Consider the following 21,110-nt stretch of genomic DNA (forward strand, 5'->3'; position numbering starts at 1 on the left):
TTTGTGTTTACACTCAGTCTTTCAAATAGATGCAAGTAAAACACAGCAGAAAATAAATAAAATCAAAGACTAGCGGTCCTGTTGCTCTATTTTCACCTGTAAAGCAGGAGTGGGGTAGGCGGAGGTTTACCCTGGTGCAGGTGTGCCGCAGCGGTCAGTGGAAGAATCCGCGAGTTTCTCTGTGAATTTCCCATTACGTCGTTGCACACTCGGAGCTTGTTTATGGGTTCTTTTCGCTGTAAAAAGAAGTTTTCCTCCCACGCACAACGGACACTAATGTTTTTGTCACTTTTTATGGAATCAAACTCAAAATAAGGTCAGTACTTCCACGCTTTAAACGCTGCATGCTCATACTCTCTCCGCACTCAATATATTATCCATTGTTGATCTGCACACAGCTGTTGTCACGAACGTCGCACTCGCTTACGTCATTGTCATGAGACGTTCTTGCAAAAAATCACGGTTTTAGTAACGCAGTAACGCAGCGTTCCTACGGGAAAGTAACGGTAATCTAATTACCGTTTTTGCAATAGTAATCCCTTACTTTACTCATTACTTGAAAAAGTAATCAGATTACAGTAACGCGTTACGCGTTACTGCCCATCTCTGGTCACTATAGTAATAAGACAATATTAGGAAAACTTGTCCATCTCATGCTAATGGCAGAAATCATCAGATCTCCAGGCTTTGTCAAACCTGTGCTTCTCCTAAAAGATTTGATTTCATCATCTGGATATTGTGAGGAACACATCATTGTTTTAGAAAATAGTTGTACAGACAAGCTGTGACCAAATAATTTAAAATGTCAGCATAAATGTGAGGTTCCCTTTCTATGGTATTTGGATGAATTTTAACTGAATTTTTATGTATATAGAGATATATTTGAGTTTTTCTTAGATCTTGTTTTATTTTTGTAAATCCCTTTTTGCAAACAGGGTTTTTTTCCCCTAACTTTGGTATGTAGTTTTTTAAACGTCTTACTGATCCCCCTCCCAATGTCTCTAAAAAAAGTCCTGGCCTGATGTGAAGCTCTTGCATATCATCTCAGCCTTCCAAGGTGCAAAAGTTGGTCGATTAGTACTACTGAGCCTCGCTCTTTGACTTTACCTGGCATCAGCGTGCTTCAGTGTTTCAGCTTTGTTAGTTTATGTTTACATAATTATCTTGTACTTAAGTGAACCTCTTGCATGGACTCGCTCCTTGTTACATAGCTGGAGGCAGTTGGTGGCACACCACCTCTTAGCTTAATGTGTTTGAGTGTGTCTGTATTTTCTATTTTTTAATGACTGTCTCCGTCAATGGGTGTGAGGATCATTAATGTTAAAGAGACAAATGTTTTATAGAGAGATAATTTTATATAATATTTTCAAACTATCAGTATTATTGAATTCATACCTGAACAAGGCTTTACATATGTTTTAATAAAAAAAGTGTAGAATGCACAAGTGTACACTATAACATAAGAAATAACCACACATGCCTACTGGTTGAATATTTTTCTTATTACAGCACTTAAATTAACAGGTCATTGGCTAATGAGCTTCCAACATCTTGTGTATAAATTAACATGTAACAGATTTTTTTGGTTATATGCTTTCACATTGCAGCACGATTAGAAACATGTTTAAACTGTTTAAGTTAAATCTTGTCCACCTGAAGTCCATCAAGTCAAGACTCAGACTCAAGAGATGTGGGAGTTTAACGAGCAGCAGCTCGTCAGTCACTTCCCTTTTAATTGAAGCTCCACGTCCAGTCTCATGACTGCTAACATACCTCACATGCTCCCTCGCTGCTGCCCTGATCAGCTAATGCTAATGAGGCTCATGTGGGTTTGATGAAGGGGTACCAGAGCTGGACTGCAACCAGAGGAACCAAGCCTGCGGTCAGATCTGACACCACCTATTAACTGCTTTGTTAAAGAAAAACGCTTATGGCAGCTGATTTATGTGTGCACTACAATTCATAAACATGCCTCTGATGATTGGATTATTGAATAAAATTATCTGTTTTCTTCTGCTTTACCACTTCAGGGTCACAGAAACTGGAGCCTATAATCATTAATACATAAAAACATATTTTGTATATATATATATAGTATTTCCTTCCTGCACTCCTAGCTTGAAATGTGTGCAATGACATTATCCTGCCCTGGATACTGAAAAAAAAAAATCATTCAAACTTTCTAAATCCACTGTGAATCAATTAATACAAGACAGTTGTTTTTATCATTGTTGTTTTAATAAGAGGAGGTCAAAATAAAATCATGCATTGTTTAAATGCTGCCATTCGCTCTTGGGCAAACCACAGCCTGTTATTATTTCTGCATGGAGTAAATGGGTCGCATTCATGAATGACCTTCAAATATGTTGCCTTTTAGCAAAAGACTGAGGCACATGTGTATCTGTAAGGTCTTTATTATGGTGGTGAATAATTCACAATCACATATACAAGTAAAATTCTGGATTTAGGTCAGAAATCAAGTTCAACACAAAAAATGAATGCTTTTGTTTCTCTTAAGGTCTCCAGAAATAAAGGCATTCGTTTTAGCATCCTGTGACTTTAAATGCAACTTTCACATTGAATTCACTCCTGTGTTTTTGTTTTCCTACGCTGCTCTCTGTTCTGACTCTGCTGCATCTGTACGTTTAATGCTCAGCTGAACGTTCAGCATTACTGCATTCCTTCACAACCGGCAAAATGTGAAAAATGTGACTGCGTCCATTTAAATGTCAGATATCTGGGATTCTTCTACGTACAAGCAGCCGAACCTGCTCATTTCATTCCTGCTGCTTCAGCCCTGAGGCCTGGAAATGTCTAAAAGGTTAATTGTGTTCATGTGCACAGACGAGACAAAAACGTGACAATTGTGAAATCACACACAGGAAATAAATTCCTTTTTCGTGACTGGACTGGATGAGAACAGGACATAATGTCTCCAAGCACTAATAACGTCTAATGTCTTTAGATTTCTAAGCTGGCACTAAGGACCATCTCAACATCTCATGTAAGATCAAAATGCATCAGCTCAAAACTGACTTTTCACACACGCTGAAGCAGAGTTGAGGCTTCCCACAGTACATGCAGTAAAACAGGAAGTCTAAACAAGTCACAATTTTAGTAACTCTTAAGGCATAGAGAACAATGTTATCGTTAGCCCAATGTGCGTCACTTGCAGCCATTATCTGGGTCATCCTGCTGTTAAATAAGTTGCATCATTATTATATACCAGCGTCCTGAAGTTATTTAACAGTTTTACTACGTTGCAATTTTCTCATTTTAACTTGTTAATAGACACCATTTAATCTGGAGAAATGTCAAGCTTAGATCCTAAAACCTGAAATCATTTCTTTGTGTCGTGTAATGCTGTAAAAATCAGCATCTGGTTTATAGCTGAGGAGGGTGATTACAAGTGAACTCTGTCGATGGCTACTGGATTGATTACCATGAAATTTGTAAACAGATATGAATAATATTTAGTACCGTTGTCACCATCATTAGGTAAAATTTCAAAATTGTGTTAAATATTATGTTGTACAACAGTGTGGCAAATTTGTTTTATTTCATAGGTCACATAATGGTTGCAAAACACTTGCCTTAGCAACCCTGTGTGTTTATACAAGGACATAATCAGTAATACTTCATACAGCAATTGATTAAAAAAATGAGTCTGTCTCCAAAATCTGTTCTCAGTCCCTTATGCATGCTAATGTCAGGGTTATGGTTTTAATGGATGAGTCTAATATATTCATGTAATTCTTATGCATCAGTTTCAATTAGTGTTTTGTAGCCATGGCCCTGTCTGATGTCTTAGAGAGAGAATATCCTCGATATGATCTTCCCACACACCTGCTGTTCAAACCTTCTGTTTGCAAGGGGTATCCGCTCGGAGGAAAGTTCGGTTAATAGGAAAAGGCACTAAACTGGTCTGATTCAGACAGATGAAAAACTGAAGGGCTGCACCAAGGCTAAATATAAGATCAATCAAGATCATTGTTAGAGGTATATTATGCAAAGGTATCATGGTGAAGTGCAAGAATAAAAATACTGTGATGAAAGTGTCCATGATATGCCCACTTCAAGTACAGTGTACTTATTATTATCATGCTAACACATAACACTGAGGTGGTAACTGTTTTAAAAATATTGATTGATCTGGAGACTGTTTCATATTAGAAAGCCTCGTAAATAAAATCTCTTGGGCCACTTCTGCTCCCCAACACGGCCATATCTAGATTTCCCTTTAGACAAATATATAAATCACTTGAGCATGAATAATAGCTCATTCATTCAAACCAGTATAACTGATATAGGGGTTTTTTTAGACTTCATATTTTATCCTGGTTTAAACTGTGTTAGTAATTTAATTTATCTGACCCATTTAAAGCTATATGTTATTGTTTTCTGTCTCTTGGTAAGTAGGACAAACTGTCGAATTCCTCGCAGACTGACGGTTTTCTCTAAAAACAAACGTGTGTGTGTAAAATCCTGAACACGTCAGAGAACATCTCAGATTCTCCGGGAGCTGACTCAGATCATCTCCTGATGGAAGAACGTCTTATTTTGTTTCCGACTCTCAGTGAAAATGAAATTTGTCTCTGCTGAGTGCTTTTTCTGTCAGTGTGACGTCTGAGTGAAGCGGGAGGAACTGAGAGAGTTGAGATCTAAATGCCCAAAATAAGAGGGCCTTATTCCTATTGTTAAAACTTCTTTTTTCTTTCATTGCAGAGATTAATCCTTCAGCAGGAGCAAAGGCCCATGGCCTGTGTTGAGTATTTGGTTTCTCTTTATGATTGTTTTCATTCCTCACATGACTTTTCTCAATGCAACTGCATTGCCTGTGAATTGATTTTGAAGATCTCAGAAATAAACAGAAAAAAATGTTCTGCTCATGACATAAAAAATTAATTCAAATTACACAACTGGGATCACATGTGTGTCCGTGCAGGAGTGAAAGATGTAGGCCGAGCTTGATAAAATGGATAGATGTGTGGACATGTGGACAGTCACGACAATCAGAGGGATGGTGCTGTGGAGGAGGTGAGGCTGCTATCACTGGGTATTTTATAAGTGTATGGCATTATTGTGTATGAATTATGTCAGTTATGTTTTGTGTAAACACAATGTCAAAGCAATTTAACATAGTGTTTATAAAAGCAGTTTACTGCTTTTATAAACATATACCATGTGACTACAGTCATGCTAAGAAAGAATATTCCCTCTTTATCAACTCTGTATCTGGTTTTATATTAAGGTTATATTAAGGTCTCGTAATTAGGTAAATATCACCTGAGCTCAAGAACAACACATGACCTAATGACAGAATGCAGAAGCAGTATGTGAAAAAGTCAGAATTCAGTTGTTTGTAGACTTTATCAGTCTCTCATATGTTATGGAGGAATCTTTGGCCCATTCTTCACATTGCTGCATCGGTTTGTTGAGGTCTCACTACTTAATTTAGTTGAGGTCTGGACAGACATTATTATCCTGTTGCATGATCCAGTTTTGGCCAAGCTTTAGCTCTCTCACATTTGACTCTATAAATTTTATTTTTTTAAAATGAAATTTACCATAAGGTGACATCTTGATAGATGTCTCGGTTCCTAAAACGAAGAAGAGCAATGAGAAAAGAGGAGGCTCGCTGGAAGAGCTCTTCCCTCATGATGTATCAAAGAGGCATGACACACAGCTGGAAAACACATGCTAGGAGAAAACCACATACATAAGTGATGCTTTTATATTCATGACCTTTACCATTTGTGTGATAAAAAAATCAAAAAAATAATAGAGAAAAATGGATCATATTCAAATCCTTCCCTTTAAAATGAAACCTGTGAGCAAGGATGTCTCATTTTGTTAATTTCCTAGTACCTCATGTTCTCTGTTTGAATGAAGGCATGAGATATGAGTGCAGAAGTGAGTAAATGAGGATGTAAACTTACACATGAAGCGAAGGTGGAGAGAATAAGAGTAAACTAACAGAGTAGGGGTTTGTCTCCCTCTGGTGGCTGGAAGGCACACTTCTCTGCGTCTAGTGACAGAAACAAATCCTGACTGTGAACACTAATCAAACAGCTGCCTCCTTATTATCAGAGTTGATGAAAAATAGACCAGCTTGGTTTTTACATCACAGTGGAAGCTGAGAAACAGAGTTTTGAGTCAGTTAACAGTCTCTGAGATCTCACTGAAGTTCAGTGTCTGAGTGTCAGAATCAGGAATTCTCCACTGATCCATCACCGCTTTGGTGATTGTGTGTGTTTTGTTTTTTGGCCATTTTACAGCTTTATTTGAAAGGGTACAGTGAAGAATGACAGGAAAGCAGAGGGAGCAAGAGAGGTGAAGATATGCATCTTCATTTTCCCAAAAGGTTGATTCTGTTCATTTGGGCGTAGTGTTTTCAGAACATCACATCAAGAAGGCTCTGAGTAAATGTGATTATCCCAGCTGGACATTTGTCAAAGCTGGGAAGGCACCTAAAGAATGCTCCAGTCGGACAGAAGGATAACTGCTGCCTAAGCAAAAACCCGTAGTGATCCCGTATATGTCAGGAGTATCGGAACACTTGAGACACATTTTTTCTAAACACAGAGTCTCTGTGGCTTTTAAACCTCAAAAAAAGATGCTGCGCCAATAATTGGTCCACCCCAAGGATTGGGTCCCCCACACAAACAGAGTAATGTAGTGTACGCTATTGAGTGCCAGGAGGATTGCCAGGATTTATACATCGAGGAAACCAAACAACCTCTGGCGAAGCGGATGACACAACACAGAAGAGCTACCTCGTCAGGCCAGGACTCTGCAGTCTATTTACACCTACAGGCCAGTGGACACTCTTTCAATGATGAGGATGTACACATCCTGGACAGGGAGGAATGTTGGTTTGAGCGCGGAGTCAAGGAGGCCATTTACGTGAAAAGGGAAAGACCATCTCTGAATCGAGGAGGGGGCCTAAGGGTACATCTTTCACCATCTTACAATGCTGTGATTGCAGCCATTCCCCAACTCTCTGTGAATGGTACTCATGGCCATTGATCAATGTTCATGAGAATTTGTATATTAATGATCAAGGAACTGACCTCTCAGCCCATTGTTCATTCAGTAGTACTAGTTTCAGTCATTATGCAATGAACTGTTTTTAAGGTTGGAGAAACCTGCAGTCAGCTGAGACTGAAGAAGTCACCTGAATGAGTGATGAAATGTTTCTCCCACTGAAAACGCTACGTCCAGATGAACAGAATCAACCTTTTGGGATTTACTTACCTGGATGAATGAGCATGCATCAAGACATCTCCATTTTGTTTGTATCTGTCCAAAGGACATTGGTCCAGAATACTTGTGATTCTTCCAGATGCAGCTTTGCAAACTTAAGCTGTGCCACTAATATGTTTTCATTTGAAAACGCATCTTTTTTTCCGTCCACATTGAGGCCCTCAGTGTGGCCTTCCGTCCACACCGGGCAAGGAAAAGCTTAGTTTTCCTTGCCCTTTTTGGGCACAATGTGTATGAATGTAGTTAGGAAGTACTCAGTTTAGAGAAAGTGTGTGAATTTGGCATGTTGTATAGAGCACTTTGAGTAATCTGGGAGAGTAAAAAAAGAAAGAATCAGTCCATTCACTCTCTGAGCAGAGTTTCGTCATGTTACTTTTGCACTAATATGTTCCGGCACATCTTATTACATGACTTGATTAAGGTACACATTAGGCTGACATCTGGGGCCAGAGCTGAAACTGTTTTGGGCCAGCACAGGACCACCAGTGTGTCTGCAACTGGCCTTGTGCTGGCCCATGTGTGGGCCACCTCTGGCCACCATCACTCTTTGCGGTATGTGGGCCATGTGTAATCACATTGTGTGGGCCAGATCCGGGCCATACCAATTTTGCTATGTGGGTATTGGTAGCTGGCTTAAATGTTTTCTATTTGTTAATAATCAATCTCAATGTAGAATGATGAGCTTTTGATTGTTTGGAAATGCCCTAATAACCCTTCCCAGATTGATGTTTCTAAGATTATTGCTCATTTCCTGATTGGCATTGTGTTAGCATACACCTGAATGTTCTAAACCAGCAAACTGTGCAGCAATTGTCTGCTCCTACGGATCAAGTGCATTTGATTAAAGGCACCTCTTGCTACTCACCTGTTATTCCCTAATTCCTGTATGCACTACTTTAGCATCTTGATTTAGGTTTTTGATCAATTCTGTATCAGTTGCATGAAGCTTTTTCATTTTTGACTGCCTTAAAACTTCAAAGAATCCCCGCCCCCCCAAGAAAAACCCCACCTCTCGTGCTCACTAAAATTAAACCCCCTGCAGCTTGCAGATGCCTGCAGCTTCTTACTAAACTCACATAGAAAACTGTAGCTGCAGATGACTCGTGACCATCAGTTCCAAGTCACAAGTTTGGATGCCAGCTTGTGTGTGACTTCACTGTAGTAAAAAGCACAAGATTTTTAGTTTGTGTTTGCCTGTACATGAGATTTTTCTTTTTTACAGTCATTGAATCCAATAATGCAAGTGCTTGAAAATGAGTTTATTTGACGAGTCAAAGAGGAAGAGTGGGCATTGTTTTACAACGAAAACATGTTCTGAAATTATTTTCTTGATAAAATGTTATGAATATGGATATATCAGAGAGTAAAAACATTGCTTTTTTTTAACCATAGGCATTCTTTTAAAGTAAAAACACTTTTGTTAAGTACAGAATTCTTCCAAAGCGAGAATATTTGTATGCATAAAGGTTTACAAAAGCAACATTTGAATAGAGTAACAAACATTTATTTCATGTAGTTAATCGAGAAATTGCTTTCAGGTTTTTATTATTACATTGTTGAATTTTGCTACGATCATATCCATCTATTAACTCTGATGTTGGTCACTTAACACAGAAATACAACCTAAGGACTCCTGTTACATTAAATCAAACTGTCTACGTGTGTAAAATAGTTTATTACAAGTGTTTGTAAAATTTGTGTGGGAGCCATGAAATTATATTTGCTGTTATCAACAAACATACTAAGCAATCAAGGAGAAAAACAGAGAAGGCTTTTCTCACTTCTCTGTTGTGAACCTCGTCTGCTCTTTCCTCCTTCCTGTGAGCCTGAAATTTACTTTAAGGTGACATCTTGATAGATGTCTCGGTTCCTAAAACGAAGAAGAGCAATGAGAAAAGAGGAGGCTCGGAAGAGCTCTTCACTCGTGATGTATCAAAGAGGCATGGCACACAGTTGGAAAACACATGCTAGGAGAAAACCACATACATAAGTGATGCTTTTGTATTCATGACCTTTACCATTTGTGTGATAAAAATAAAAAAATAATGGAGAAAAATGGATCATATTCAAATCCTTCCTTCCTTTAAAATGAAACCTGTGAGCAAAGATGTCTCATTTTGTTAATTTCCTAGTACCTCATGTTCTCTGTTTGAATGAAGGCATGAGATATGAGGGCAGAAGTGAGTAAATGAGGATGTAAACTTACACATGAAGCGAAGGTGGAGAGAATAAGAGTAAACTAACAGAGTAGGGTTTTGTCTCCCTCTGGTGGCTGGAAGGCACACTTCTCTGCGTCTAGTGACAGAAACAAATCCTGACTGTGAACACTAATCAAACAGCTGCCTCCTTATTATCAGAGTTGATGAAAAATAGACCAGCTTGGTTTTTACATCACAGTGGAAGCTGAGAAACAGAGTTTTGAGTCAGTTAACAGTCTCTGAGATCTCACTGAAGTTCAGTGTCTGAGTGTCAGAATCAGGAATTCTCCACTGATCCATCACCGCTTTGGTGATTGTGTGTGTGTTGCATCATGCCTACATTCTTTGCAGATCCCAGTGGTGCAAACACACACATGTTCACGCACACACGAACAAGCAGGTGTGAGATAACTCGGCTGCTTTTGTTGTTGTTCAAAGTGTTTGCATCAATGATCAGACGATCCATATTTATTGCAACAGCCAATCAAACCGCTGCTTTCTCATGCCCTCCACTGGTCATGCCTTTTATTGTTCACTGTGATCAGTAGTTTGTAGACTAGACTAGAGCAGTGCCCACTTGGAGAAAGTGTACCCCGTGCTATTTTTCAGATTTCCCGTAAATGCTTTACAATCATAAGGGGACTGTTTTAACTCTTTCCCCCATAAAGATGACATTTGAAGACCTCCCTGTACCATTAATGATGAGTTTTCATACCTCAGTTTATATAGATAAAGATGCGGTTTGACAGCCATTTGATAAGTTTCCAGGTTTTTCCAAGGGTGGCTGCATAGGCAGAGCTCCCCTCACTAACTTCTGATGCAAACCCAGTGATTTTGTGTTGTAAGCAGGCCTAAACTACGACACAAACCATTCAGTTCAAAAAGGAACTTGTAGGGTTACTCCTGGGCTTTCCAGAGGAAAAGAGTTAACAAACACAGCACAGCTGCAAGGATACACTCGCTGAAAAAAGTGTGCGACCGTGTCTCTACAAAACAGGCAGATCATAATAAATTAAATAAAACATTAAAAAATGCATCGTGTACCTGTCCGGTTACCTTTGAAACCAGTGAGTAATGACATTTTTTGAAAAGAAATGTTAAGTACTTTTTGTTCAGCTCTCATATGTTTTCACATCCCTTTAAAAGCCTGTTTCAAGGTAAAGACTGTTTGAGAGTTAAAGCTAGAAATAGCTTTTGGTTAGGGTTATGATATGCCACTGACCTTTGGTGTGTGAATATTTTTCTCAACTTACATGGAGTCGAGCACAATGCGGTCACTCTTTGGGAAACACAAGAGCAAGGTAACAGCTTTGGTTAAAAATGTGATTACTGTGAGCAACAATGCACTCAGATCTCCACCAATACACCTCCCAAGTTTGAAATGGATCAGATGAACCTTCATTGGAATAGTCAAAGAATAGATGGATGGACATGCAAAGATTTTGCCAATCATTAGCCAAATAATACAGAGCAACAGAAATGACTTTGATGAGAGCTTGCAGACTATTATTAGACTTCAACCTGCTGCTGGAATATTAACTGATGACTTAAAAAGTAAACTACAACTAAAAAAAGAAAAAAAAGAATAAACTTATAGACTTGTAGAATAATCTGTTGAAGGGGGAAACCCCCTCCTATTTCAAACAGATTGAGTTTCATGCACAATCTGTACAAAAAACAAACATAAAAACATTATGTGGCATTTATAGCGACTATTATAATCATTCACAATGTTAAAATGTTTGCAGCTTGCAGTACTTGCATTGTCTGTTACTTTTACACTGATTTTTATTTAACTTTATGTAGTCACATTTAAGTGTTTGATCTAAAAATAGTCCAATCATGTTATTAAAAATTCTGCAGTCAGGTTATTAAAGTGTGCAGCAAAGTACTGTCGTGGTTAGCAGTGTTACCTAAAAGCAAGAAGCTCCTGGGTTTGAATCAAACATCCAGTTGGGGCCTTTACTCTGCAGTACTCTGCAATAGACCAGCCTTTGACCCTATGACAGCTGAGACAAAGATATGCTCGAGCCCTCTCTGGAACCATAAATCAGATAAGGAGAAGAAAATGGAGGGATAGTTAATGAATCTAACTTTTAACTGGATATCAGAGCTGACAAATTAGCACCTCAGTGTCCTCGGCCATGTGTGCATAAGTTGGTTCCTTATTCACAACTCTGTGAATCTGCATCACTCAGTGTTTATTGGCATTTTTTTTGCATAAATGTTAAAAGCTCTAAAGTGTTTGGAAGTGAGGACTGCTGCCACTGCTGTTAGTGCAACTGTTATACATGTGACATCATGGCAGTATGAGGTCAACACACATACAGGAACAAGTCAACACTCTGTAACTCTTCTGCAATCAGAGGCTGACTTCATCCTTCAACCAGCCTCTGTGTCTGTGTGTGTGTGTGTGTGTGTGTGTGTGTGTGTGTGTGTGTGTGTGTGTGTGTGTGTGTGTGTGTGTGTGTGTGTGTGTGTGTGTGTGTGCGTTGGTCAGCGTTGCGTGTTGATTGCACCTCGTTACGGCAGAAAGCAGCCGGATGGTGATGGTGGGAGTGTGTGTGTGTTTGTTTGTTTTGTTTGTTTCAGTCGGAGGCGGATGGGTGAGTGAGTGTGTGTGTGTGTGTTTATAGGGTATTGCCTCAAGTTGCATTTGATGGTTGCACTGGAGAGCAATGAAACCACGGAGGCACACACACACACACACACACACACACACACACACACACACACACCCACACACACTTGAGATTTAATATAGGCGTTAATGTAAATACAGAAGAAACATTAAATATTGTTTAGGTTTATATAAACTGATGTCAAAAACCTTTCTCTTTGACTCTGAAAATTCAAACATTCTTTCTTTTTGTCTTTTTTTTATACATTTAAGGAACTTTCATTTATTTTCTTAATTAAAATGAAACATCAGGAAGTCAGAGTATCTGTTCAGCTGCATGCAGCTTTAATACGAGTCAGTGAAGACAAACTGCTTGTCAGTCTAACTGAGCAGTCACAGCTTCTCCGGTGAATCATTTGTGTCATGTTGCAGTTTTGTTTTTGTTTTTTTTCACCGAGCATTTGGTGTTTTGGATTATTTTGTGGTACAGTTTCTCGGGTATCCTGTCAGCCAAACTTTTGCACTTACATTTACACCATTGGACTGTCCAGAATCACCATCAGGCTGATTCTAAACTGTCCAATGATGCAAATACAGAGGCAAGCTTTAGATGGTCTGGACATGTGCAGAGGAAAATGCTGAAGATGCAGTTTCCATGTAGAAGAAAAAGAAGAAGACCACAGAGACATGGTAACCCGTAAAGGGAGCAGCCGAAACAACATTCACACAGAATGATGGAAGACAGGATAAGAAAAAGATCCGTTATTGTGATTGAAGAGTAATCACTGAGCATTTATGCCTTTTTCTTATTGGGATAGTCGTCCAAAGTTCTGAACCTCATTTTTAAATAGAACACTGCAAGCTAAATGGACTGTATTCATCTTTTTTTTTCACTATATAAGGGAAACTGTCCCTGTTAAATATTCAATCTCCAAGACTGAGCATGAAAGGAGGAACTGGGGTGGTTGCCAAGTGGCTTGCAGATGTAGATAATATGATATTTGCCAGTAGGGTGTATAGAAAGGCCGCAGCTGATTTGGGCTAGCACAGAAATCAGCTGATTTGGCAGGGTTGCAACATAATTTCACTTTCTGGCTTGTGTGAACTAATGTGACTGCACAATTACATCAGATTGCAGACAGTTAACATTTAGATGGCTTTTTAATGGTGCTTTCAATTTATAAATTTCATGACAAAAACACCTAGTGACTGTCATATACAATCCTAGATCCCAGCACACACAAGTAATTCTTACCTACAGTCATTTTAGAGTCACCAGTTAACCAAAGCCCATGCATGTCTTTGGTACCTGGAGAGAATCCAGGGAGAACATGCAAACTCCACAAAAACCCCAGACTGGATCTGAACCCAGGACCTTCTTGCTGTGAGGCCACAGTGCTAACAAATACTACACTGTTCAAGTTCACATGGTTGCTTCTGAAATGTAAATCGCTGTTTTTAATGCCCACAAATTCTGTCTATGTAAAACGATTCATAATTAATAAATAATAAATCCTTTTATTTATTTAAAAAATCTGACTTTCACCAAACAAACTCTCTAAAGAAGCAACAAATAAAACAGCCGAGCACCGTCAGCTTTCAGCTAAAAACATCAGAACCTGAATCATTAAAATAACCCTCACGTCTGCTTCTCTGCTGCTATTTATACTGTAACAGGGTTATGTTTGGGTAAATGAGGCGAAGATCTGAGGGTCCCATGAGAGGAAGAGTCTGACTGTTAATTAGCTGCTGATGTAACACACCTGGGGAGGCGCGTGCTGAGAGGAGCTGAGTTTTTTGATTGGACTGGATGAAAGGCCGAGTTGGTTTCACTTTGAGTCCCGCTTAGGTTGATGTTAGGTGGAGCTTTTCTGTCTTCATGCAACAATAATGTAAATCATAAAGGTGCAACCACATCCGAGAGAGATCATCTTCTAGGAAGAAAAAAAACTGCCACATTTCTTAAGTTTAAATTGTCCTCTGTATATTTCAAAAGGAATATTGTATTTCTTCTTTTTTATGACTATATCTTTGTACAAAAATTACAGGTAAACCCTTGATTTCAATTTTTTGGCCAAAGTTCCTGATTAAAAATTATAATAATAAAACAAAATTGTGTTTGGTTAAAGCTTTTTGTCACATTTCAGTTTCTATGGAATTCAGCAAGGTGAAAATTGATGTTGTGTTATCTTAACTAACAGATAAGGTAACGACTGAATGGTTTACAGAGCGACAGCAGAATTAGAGAAAAGCCCAAAAATGAAATCAGCTTTTAAGGTAAAAAGCACAAACCCAACTTCAAGCAGCACAAATCAAATTGTTCAGCTAAGCTGTCGATTTGCATTTCATAGGTCTTCCTGAAAAGTACTGAGAGAGTTTGTTAATACGTTAGTTACAGGCAGGAGTGGACAGCCTGTAACTTTATGGCTAAAGTGCACGGTGACCTGCAAATATAAAGAAAAGAAAAGAAATAAATGAATAATAACAAAAAGACATGGCAACATCTGGACATCGTACAGATGTCCAACACACCTTATAACATTTAAAACTAGAACATTATAAGACTCTCAATCTTGAAGCACAATGTGAACAAGAACTGAGCCCTGCATCCAGAAGCATATATCGATCACATTATTTTAGACAATGGAAAGACAATTTCTCCTGATATTTTTTCCTGTGTCAATGTAATATATATTTGTTGACAATGTGATGCTAAATTTCCATTTTTACTCTGTGCCCCCAATAGCATAAAAGATCCTTGAACTTGGATTCTGACTTCTGATACAAAAGTTAATCAAGTCTACAAGTTTCAGCTCTTTGAAATGTTTTCAGTGCAAATTGTCCATAATTTTAAAGATAGCAAGCAAACAAACAGAGACAGACAACCCAAGCCAATCAAAATAATTTCACAATGAGTTAAAAAAAAAGTTTTAACTTGTCCAGCCAAAAGTAAATCCACTGAACACTGATTACCTGTTGTAGTCAAACGGCTACATACAGTGAAGATTGCTTCAGTCAAACACACACATGCATATAAAGTGTTACTGAATCAGAAATGGAAGATAGAAGCCATCATGTAAAAATGTTATTGTTATAACAGCTAATATCATTTGATATCTTAGTTCTTTAGTGAGATCTACTCCCTTTCTACACACAGCGTGGAGGTCAAAGTTCAGATACCTTCTTAAAACACAACTTCACATGTGCATACACAGTCATGTCACAGAGGATGGAGTCGTCATGCCGACAGCAGACATTACCGCTGGTTTCATCACAGAGACAATCCCAGGCTGGCCTCTGTGTGTGTGTGTGTGTGTGTGTGAGACTGTTTATAGAGAACTACACCCCCAACACACACACATGCATCCATACAGTATTTAAGTGTCTTCTTATCTCAGTTTTGCATCATCCCTGGTGACCTCTGTGTGTGTATGTGTGTGTGGGGATTACAAAGGAGGCTGAGACAAGATCAGGTTTCACTCTACAAAAAGAATCAAAGGAAAAGCACAACAATTATAACTGATAGGAATAATATGTACTGTAATGAGGCTATGGTGATTTTAATAATCTGAGAGATCATACTTTGAAGGCTTTAGTTGCTTTTCATAGTGAAGAGTACTTTGAAGTGATCGTCCCATCTTGTGCAGCAACAATGGTTGTCTTTCATTTAGAGGTGCCAAAATCAGTTTCTAAATAACAGAAGAAGCACAGCGGTCTTGTGCTTCGATATGAACTCTTAAAGAAGTAACATATTTTAACGAGGGCTTATCAATGGCATATGATAGCATAAGAAAAATCTAAAATCCTGCTGTAAGTAATTTTCTATATGTGGAAATGTCTTTAATATTTATTCACTGTGTTCACTATTGAATAAATAGGTTGGCTTTCATGGGTTTTGTAAACTTGTCCAGAATTGCTGATTTGCTATCAGATCAGCATTTCATAATGAAAGTTCAGCTCATGCCTATTAAATCTTTCATTTCTTCTTTTTTTTTCTCCTGCCATCCATGCAAATTCCATTCATTTTAAAATAAAAAGAATTCCTGTTAATGTATTCTAATATGAAATCACACACAGATTAATTTTAAATTTTAAAGTTTATGTAGCCTATTAGCACCTAAACAATATTTCATAAAGCAGGAAAACCCAAAACAGATCAGTCTGCAAATGTAATTCAGCTGTTTAGGAACTTTTGTAATTGGTTCTCAATCATCAAGAAATCCATGAAATTGAATTTTTATGCTCATCTGCTCATTAAAATACTTCTTCAGTCCTTTAAATAGACAAAGTTGATTGTGCCACACTGTTGTTTACAGTACATTTTATAGTGAAGTGCCCGGACTTCACAGCTCTGAGTCACGTTTTCAGTGCTGTTCATTTCTGGATGAATCATTTTCTTTATTGCAAAGTCTAAAAATTACTTATTATGGAGTGCTAACTTTGCACTCTCCAGCTGTGGTGTAGAGTCAGGGGAGTCCAGAAACTAGCTCCCTGCAGCTTTTTAATAAATGTTTACAGTCTGATCAAATGGCCATTTCTATAACATAACACTAGAAGAAAAAAGGCAGGACCATCCTGTGGTGAACAGTGTAAGAGAAAAGTATTGCTAAAAAGACTGGGACTTGTAAGACGTGTGCTTAGATGAGAGTAGCAACTATGTAACCACAACTATGAATCTGTGCCTCTGCAAAATTAACTGGAAGAAAAAGCATCGTTTGGGTGACCAAAGGCTCAACTTTCCACAAAGCCAGTAAAAATTGTTAAAAAGGGACAAAAAAGCTTTCATGTGCTTGAAAATCTGATTTGCTGCCACCTTTCCAGCACCAGCATGCACTAAATGGAAAACCATCTACTATCTGCACTAAATGGAGAACACATTTAAAAAAAATCACTCTGTACAGAAGGACATCCTAGACCTTACTCCACTCACTAAAATGGATTCTGTTTTTACTTTGAGACAGATTCACAGTCAAAATTATTTATACAAAAATCTGTTTTTATTTGTTTGTTTATTTGTGAACTGCAGGAGATTGCAGTTTTGTCTTCCATAGACTGTATATAAATGATGGCCATGGCAAGGGACTCCTCTGGTTGCAAAAAAAAAAAAAAAAAAAAAAGACTTGTGAGCTTGCTAAACACTTTTTTGTTTCAGATAGTAGTTTCAAACCTTGAATGGAGGACGATGTTAATTTGCTGGTAACTTGATGCTTTTAGAGTCAAAAAAGGGCATAAAGCAGCGTATGTTTTATGTTTTAACAAGTTGTTACTTTATGGTCATCAGTTGTCAAGAGCAACATTCAAAACACTCAACTGGAGGCATTACAAAGCCTGATGATGTCATGGTGGCTACATCCATCTTTCAAATACAGTCCATAGATCTCATAGACATTTGCCTAAATGTAGGTGGAGAGTATAATACAGATACAATAGCAACATTCATTGGAAAAAACAAAACAAAACATCAGACCTACTGTGAAATACACTCCCAGTCCCTAAAAAGAAAGGTTATATACTGTTTATTGCTGTGAGTTTTAAAAGTGAGTGACCATAAATGCATGTAAACAGTTGATTATGTAATGAACAAAACCTGTTATATTGCACTTAGATGTGGTGGCACCAAGTGGCCTAGTTGTAATACATGAAAGTACACATATAATATTCATGTAGCTCTTAAATATAGCCAATAGGAAACACTACTGTGGAAAAAAAATCAGCTATCAATTGATTTATGCAGCACTTAGCACAGACCACAGAGTGAACAGGTCCCAGGCGAAGAATACGCTCAAGGGTGTTTTATTGTCTAACCACCTCAGGGCTTTAACGGTCTTTAAAAGCTCCCACTGTTAGCCAAATTTTAAACTCAGTGTGTTTCCCTGAGGCTCAACAGATCAGGATGCCCTGAAGCGAAACACAGAGAGGGAGAGACAGACACTGAGAGAGAGAGACCACCAGAACAGAGCAGAGACCAGCAGCGAGTCCAAATACAGGAAGTCGATTGAAAGCTATAATACACAGACACACACGCACAGACAGACACACAGTCACAGACTGCAGCTTTAGTCAGATGGAGATCAAAATATCAGTGTCACAGCAGCACAGGTGTTAGACAGGTGGTAATCCAGAGACTAAGGACGGTGTGTGTCAGAAAAGAGAACAAGTGTGTGTGTTTTAAATGAGTGTGTGTCTCTGCGTGTGTGAGTTTGTGCATGCTGTGGAGTGTTGTTCTCGGTCTGTGTGTGTTCTTGTGGCAGGCCGTAGTTGAGTCAGACACTTGGCCTCTGATTTCATCACGTCGGTTATGAAAGAGACAGTAAAGTTTAACACACACACACATCAGACACACACATTCCTCTGTTTCTTCAATATTTCATCATGTGGCATAAAAACACGCTAACCATGTGGAGATAACCTGCTATGTCTGTGTGTGTGTGTGTGTGTGCATGTGTATATAACCAGGTCACTCATTCTCTTTACCTGTCACTTGAAATCTGTCCAATCAGAGCAGAGCTGCATATACTCAGAGGTGACAGGTCACCACACACGGGAAATCTACTTAACAAGGATGGGACCTCATTTCCTGTGGAGCAGCTGGTGTCTGTCTGTGATTACTGCGAGGATTAAAGGACAAGTTTGCCCACAGGTCCATACACACATGCTGCTCCTTCTGTTCTTGCTGTCTGAGATGCTGCATAATACCCAAAGCCCTCATTATGTGTAAAAATGACTCCTAAAGTTCAACTGAACATAATATAAAGCTCAGGCACTCTAAGTCAAACAAATCAGGAGCCGAGTTTCCACATTTCTATTCTCTGCTGAGATACATATTACCTGTGCTGAGTAACGACTTCATTCGAGTAGACGCTGTTTTATTTTTCTCCTAAAGTGAAATAAAAATGTATATATTTGTAAACAAAAAAGAAAAGATTTTACACATAAATATAATTTTTTTAAATAAAAATATTTTAAACTTCTTTTTGACTTTTTCCATTTAACTTTAATTTTGTTTGTTTGAGTGATAGTTTGTTTGTCCACGCTTACTTTTGTCCCTTTATTAGGTACACCCGTTCAGCTGCTTATTTAGGCATGTGGACATGGTCAATACAACCAAGCATGTGAATTAGGAAGAAAGGTGATTTTTAGTCACACTGAACGTAGCATGGTTGATGATGCCAATGTTTTAGAAACTGCTGATCTTCTAAAGCAGATGAGCTTCAGCAGCGTGTGACAAATGCCACAGATGCAACTCCTGTCTGCTAAGAATGAGAAACTGAGACTATAATTTGTATAGACTCACTAAAATTGGACAACAGAAGGTTGGAAAAATGTTGTGCAGTGTGAGAAATCTGGATTTCTGCTGCAGTATTTGCATGGCAGAGTCAAAATTCGGCGTAAACATGATGAAACACCACTGCCTCCGTGTGTGTTGTGAATCGGAGATTTAGGTCATGGCTGGGGCTGACAAATCTGCAGTAACTGAAGAAAAAAAGAATACAAAGAAAATATGAGCTTGAGTACATTCATGTATAGGGTGCAATCATTGTTTAATGTGTAAAAGTGAAGGGATTCACATTACATTTTTGTAATTCAATGGATTCTGTTACTAATAAAGAAAAATGTAATTTAAAACATACATATACTGCGTTAACCTGTGTGCAGATCTGGGCGAGGCGGGGAGGGGCTGAGGCATGTCAGCTGAAATCAAACAGGAGAACGTCACTGGAAACAAAACAAAAATTTAATTAAAGCCAAATGATACGTAAACAAAACTGAATTCACATGTTTAAACTGTGTTGGATTGTTAGAATACTGAATGATAATTTGTCATCTCAAACAGGTTGTTTATGAATCTAAATATACCCGAAAATGTCAGAGAGCTGCAATAATACACACATGTGCAGTGCAGGTGAGAGGTGTATCAGAGGTTTTAATGCCTGAAAAAACAATCAGACTCAGACAAACCGACACAAACAAGCACAACTGCTGAGTGTCTGATTGCTCCAGGCTGAAAGGAGATTAAGGTGAGGGGTCAACAGGTGTCTGAAGCTGTGCAGGTCAGCAGTCTGTCTGAATGACTCCACATTACAGACAATGTTGCGATTGGTCTGTGAGTGCCAGAGGAAAACCTCCTAGATAGTTGATGGTGTTAATCAGAATCAGAATGAATTGTTTTCATATGTAAACAATGGGATTGTGTTTGTAACAATCTAAACATTGTACATGAATGTTGGATTGTCTATAATTTAGCAGCAATATAGAAAGTTTAATAACTTTCTTCTAGCAGCAAATGATGATTTTTTTCCATCCTGACAAATTTACTGATTCTTTTTTTACTGTTAAGTCTTGGCGTAAATTTTCAAAACATTTCCAAAGACATAAAACTTACGTGAATAGGTTATCAAAACAGCTGGATTCTTCTCATTCTTTTAGCTTTGCGGAACCAGGAGGGGGTGGGGAGTCTTCAGGTTCCCTTTTTCTGTGAAACTGTGTGTTCAGCACAGCTGCCATTAACTTGGGATAAACAGGTGCATTTATATAGACAAAGGAGGCCTGTCAAAACCCTGGAAATCATTAATAACCTTCCTTTCTGTGGTCTTCATCAGACGTTTACATACACTTATGGGCGTAAATCTCATGGAAATGTTTTTTAGCTGTTCTGTTGGTTCCGGACAGGATTTAAATTGGCTAATATTTGACCGCTCTCCCTTTGTAAACAACAAGTTGGGAATTTCTCCTTGGCGGATCTTCACTGAGTTCTTTGAATTTTCCCATTGCTCTGAGTATTGGCCGATTTCATGAGTGCTATCAAACAAGAACTTTTTATTCTGGCAAAGAGAAACTACCAGTTCTCATCACTCATGTCATATTTGAACCAACATGTTTTTAACCATGTGTAGACTAGAGAAAATACAAAATAAACTAACTTATACATGGAATTCTTATCTTTAAGGTTCTACAGTGATTCTACTCTGAAAAAAGAACATTTCAACCATTAAAAGCCCCAAATTACTATGATATTCAAGCCTATG

Source organism: Neolamprologus brichardi, chromosome 5 (genome assembly GCF_056152115.1).
Source record: "Neolamprologus brichardi isolate AB-2024 chromosome 5, ASM5615211v1, whole genome shotgun sequence".
Classification (NCBI taxonomy): Eukaryota; Metazoa; Chordata; class Actinopteri; order Cichliformes; family Cichlidae; genus Neolamprologus; species Neolamprologus brichardi.